Source organism: Tachyglossus aculeatus, chromosome X4 (assembly GCF_015852505.1).
Source record: "Tachyglossus aculeatus isolate mTacAcu1 chromosome X4, mTacAcu1.pri, whole genome shotgun sequence".
Classification (NCBI taxonomy): Eukaryota; Metazoa; Chordata; class Mammalia; order Monotremata; family Tachyglossidae; genus Tachyglossus; species Tachyglossus aculeatus.
Genome location: NC_052098.1, coordinates 37205673 through 37210218, shown reverse-complemented (window position 1 = coordinate 37210218; position 4546 = coordinate 37205673). Strand labels below are relative to the sequence as shown.

The 4546-nt window shown below is 46.2% G+C and overlaps 1 non-coding gene across 1 annotated transcript; it reads left to right on the top strand.

The window, feature by feature from the left end:
- The first annotated feature begins 421 nt into the window (after positions 1-421).
- On the top strand, positions 422-558 carry LOC119948543. Its single transcript, XR_005456933.1, has one exon. It is a non-coding gene; the product is annotated as a small nucleolar RNA SNORA7 (small nucleolar RNA).
- The last annotated feature ends 3988 nt before the right edge of the window (positions 559-4546 follow it).

Below are 4546 nucleotides of genomic sequence, written 5' to 3'. Positions count from 1 at the left end.
TGGATTGTTTCCCTGCGGAGGAGGAGGAGCCCAAGGCTACCCCCACCCCCCCAGTACTGTGTTTGCTCTTTACTTTCATTTGATACTCTTTATGTTTTTGGTTTTTGAATTTTAACTCACTCTGTTTTTTGCAATATATTCTGATTGTTCTATGTGTCTATCCTCCTATTAGATCGCAAAGTTCTCTTGAGGCAGGGATCATGTGTTAATCAATTTCTTTGTTTTTATCTCAGTGCTTAGTGTAGTGCTTCACAGAGTAAGGGCTGAATAAATGTTAGTAAAAATAATTATAGTAGGGTGGAAGTGATATGACAGGGTGACGTGAGCATGATCAACACCCAGATGGCTTAGTTTGGGAGCAGCAGGCCATATGGTGGCCTCATATGCCCTAAGTAATTTTGGGACTTGTAGTCCCAGGAATCTCCTCTCAGAATCATATCTGGAGAGTTTCCAGCACTCTACCAGTCTTGGCTATGGGAGGGAGAGTCAAGCAGAGGCAAACTCATCCATTCCTAGCTTGGGCAGTGGCTAGCGAGCAGAAGGCAATCTGCTACAAGTCAAAACTCACCTGTGCTGGGCAGCAGCAGCATGGGAGAGAGTTGAGGGCGGAGACTCAAATTCACTGTGTGGAAGAAGGTAATGGTCAACCAATTCCATATTTTTACCAAGAAAACTCTGTGGATATACTACCAGAACAATTACAGAATGGGGGGTGGGGGGGAGACTTGTCCGTGGGTCACTATGGGTTGAAGACGACTTGACAACATAACACAAGACAAGTCCCAGGAATGCTTGTGAAATTGACAACAATCATGATGGTGTGACAGAGCCATAGTAGAGGAACTGACAGCAATGATTCTGGAGAGCCAGAGTTCCTGCTTGCCTTCAAATCCCAAAATGTTGACCTTTGCTTTGTCTAGAGAGTCATCCATCAGAACAGTGAATTTTGCTGTGTTGGGAACCTTAGATGTTACATGCACAGTCTCTTTCTTGTTGAGCCACATAAAGCTAACCCTGGTCCACCCAAGGTGCATAACTCTAACCTTGGCACCTCTTTCCTGCCATTGGGTTTCCTGGCCCTTCTTCCCACAATGTGAACTTTTCTCCTTGGTTGATCCTGTACCCCACCCCCCCACTCTTTGTAACTGCTTTGAACTTTTATGTATTTTGCTGATTCCCATTGGGGAACCGTGCTGCTATTGGCTCCAACACTCTGACTGCTCCTGTGGCTGGCTGTCCCCATCTTCTGAGGCTGCAAAGTCAGGGATTGAGATTGGACTCGAGTGACATGGGGGAGGGAAGGCAGCAGTGGTGGTGGAAGAAGAGGAAGAAGAGGAGGAGGGGTAGCCAAGAGAACCCCAAATCTTTTTCCCCATACCTCCCTCCTCTTCCTCCTCTGTTACTTCTGCCTTTCCTTCCTCCCTACCCCCGCCCCACCCATGTCTGGCTCTGGCCCCAGGAGGTGGGTGCTGCAAGCTACAGAAGTGGCCATAGTGGCAAGGACTACAGGAGAAGTGGCAACAGCAGCAAGGTCTCTTATGGGACTCAGTAGAATTGAAACCGTGGAAAAAAATTAATCTGTTAGAAGGCTAGATAGAAAATAGAGTGGGAGGCAGAGGGCACATGGAGGACTGGGGAGTCAGGGAGTGAGTCTGTGGTGCTGAAATGGAGGTGGTAAACATATCTGTGAAAGCTATGGGAATGGGGCTGGGCAAGGGAGGAGGGGCGGGGTTATTTTCCTGGCAAATTCAAAAAAGTAGAGACTCTAGCTGCAATCACTTCAAGAGGAAGTGATTTGCACCAGAATGATGAGGGACCTGTATGGAGTCCTGCCAATTGCTCTCGTGACCCTCCCCTCCACTTTATGACATCCTGCCACCAGCCTACCTCAGCTCCAGGAACTGCCCTGAGTTCCCAACCGGGGTGATATTGGAGTAAGAGGACAGAATTTGGGGTGGTTAGAAAAGCCTATAAGACAGTCTGGCATGCTGTCACTAGGGCTTCCTGGGAGGGCTTAGGGAAAGGGCCAGTGTGATACAGGACTCCAAAATCAATAGTCTTGTCTGAATGAGACAATTCTTGCTCCTTAGCATGGCACCAATTGCTAGGTTTACACAGTTCAGATTTGGGTCAAAGGAAGAACTTTAAAAAAACTCCTTTCAAAATTTTGTTTGACCATAAAGACAAGATGGAAACAATTCTGATGTGGCAGGGCAAGCTTCCTTTCACTCGACTGCCTCTTGCATCATGGACTTATTTTTATTTTCAGGAGAGACGGTCTTCCCTGGGTTTGCACAAATAATTTGAAGACCTTTTTCTGATATAGAGAGCAAATAATGGTCAATTATCTGTCAGTCATAAAGATAAGCAAAGAATTTTAAATTCTATGTCGGGTCATGTCACCTGACAGAAACTTTGGCCTAATACTTTCCTGGTTCAAAAGTTCAGCCATAAGACTTTTCGGTATCAGTTGACTTCATCCTGATAAGGTCATGAAGCAAGCAAAGGTTCTTGCTGAGTTTTCTCTTGAAATTCCTTATCCCTAGGATGGAGTTATTGGGGAAGTTAGCTCAGCTGGGGTCAAAGGTTTGTTTTGATACTGGCTTGTATGAAGAAGGAACTGACTTCCCTGATTGGCTGGAGGGTGGGGGCGGATTGGTTAGTTTGTATTCAAAATTCTGCTTTCTCATTGGCTCAGTGAAAAATAATTAGGAGAATCAGAGTGGGAAGGCCTAATTCTTCCCCCTTCTTCCCCCCAGCAAAGAGCGTGGGTATTCATTGGCTAGGGACTCAGCAGATGTAGAAGTGGAACTATCAGAGAAGGACTCTGTATCTGCATACTAGTGAATGCTGCCTCAGCTTGGGGCAGTGCAAAGTGAAAAAGGCCAGGAAAGCCTCCAGATAGAAGACTTTAAGGAGCACTCTATTCTCTGTACTCACTCATGGCCTGACTTTATTTGCTCTTTTAACTGGTGGGAACCATGCCCCACCCCCTTTCAGGTAAATAAAAACTTCCTCCTCCTCATCAATTAGTATTTGTTGACTATCCACTGGGGCCTGGCACTGAACTAACTGCAGATTTCTCTACTGAACTTTTAATGATTAAAAAGCAGTTAGTGCCCTCAAGGGATGAGTGTGAGAGAATCTCTGAGGTAGGAGAAATCCTTGGAGTGGATTGGACTTCTTGAATATGACCCTGAATTGTCCCAGACCACCCAAGAATCCCAAAGTAGGGGGAACTCAGGCCAGCATATGCTTGATAGCTATAGACTGACCATGTGAAGTCCCCCATCCCCCCACCCCCACCCCCGGCCCCTGCCAGATGTACGGTCATTAAGCATCAAGTCTTGGGTGGATTCCAGATCCTAGCAAGGAGGAACAGACTGGGGGACATGATTTTTCAGGTTTTCTTAGCAGAGAGCAGGGAATCAACAGAGTCCTATTAATTCCTCAAAGAGTCTGGAAAAACTAAGATGCATTCATTAGAGTAAGATGTCTAATTGTCCTGCATTATGTGGAACAAATTAGAATTTCAAGGCCCCATCCCACCACTCATAAAAATTGCAGGGAGACATCCCCACCCCCCTCCAAATATCCTGCCTTTGACTGAAATGATGGTAGTAGTCAGGGTGGTGGTGGTGGACAGCTGAGAAAGTTAGATAATGAGAGAGAGTGGGAGATAGGGAGAGAGAGAGAAAGTAAGTAGGTCCCTGATCCTCCCCCTCCCTACACTACCGCTGCCTCCCCTGCTGCTCACCCAGTTGCTCTCATAATTAGAAACTCCCAGGGATTAGCCTCTGGTGGGAACAGTAGCAGTGGCAACACCTCTGATTTGGAGCATGGACAGAGTTGCTAGGCTACTTGTAATGGGGGAGATTGCAGCAGAGAAGTAGTCCGATTCCATCTCAGTCTGGCTGTTCCTGTCTCTCTGTCTCTCTCTCTCAGGTTGCACCTAAAACCTAAGTGCATGAGTGTGTGCGCATATGTGTGTGTCTGTAACTTGTGTTTGTCTCTGTCTTTATCTTTCTTTCTGTCCCCATCTTTGTTTCTCTCTGCCTGACTGCCTCCCCTCTCTAGTTCTGTCTTACTTTTTTAATTTTATGGTATTTGTTAAGCACTTAATATGTGTCAAGCAGCATGACCTAGGAGAAAGAGCACTGGCCTGGGAGTCAGAGGACCTAGATTCTAATCCTGGCTCTGCTGTGTGTCTGCTGTGTGACACTGGGCAAGTCACTTCACTTCTCTGTGCCTCAGTTACCTTATCTATAAAATGGGGATTAAGATTGTGAGTCCCATGTGGGACTGGCCCATATATACCCAAGACCTGATATCTTGAATCTACCCCAGTGCTTAGTACAGTGCCTGGTACATAGAAGGCACTTAGCAAATACTGTTAAAAAAACACTGTTCTAAGCACAGGGTTGATACAAGTTACTCTGTCTCTATAACCCTTTTATGCTTTTTACTACCTCCTAACCTGGATCCATTCACTCAGCCCTATAGAAACCTTGCTCCCATCCCACTTTGAACTCCAGAAAGTAGAGTC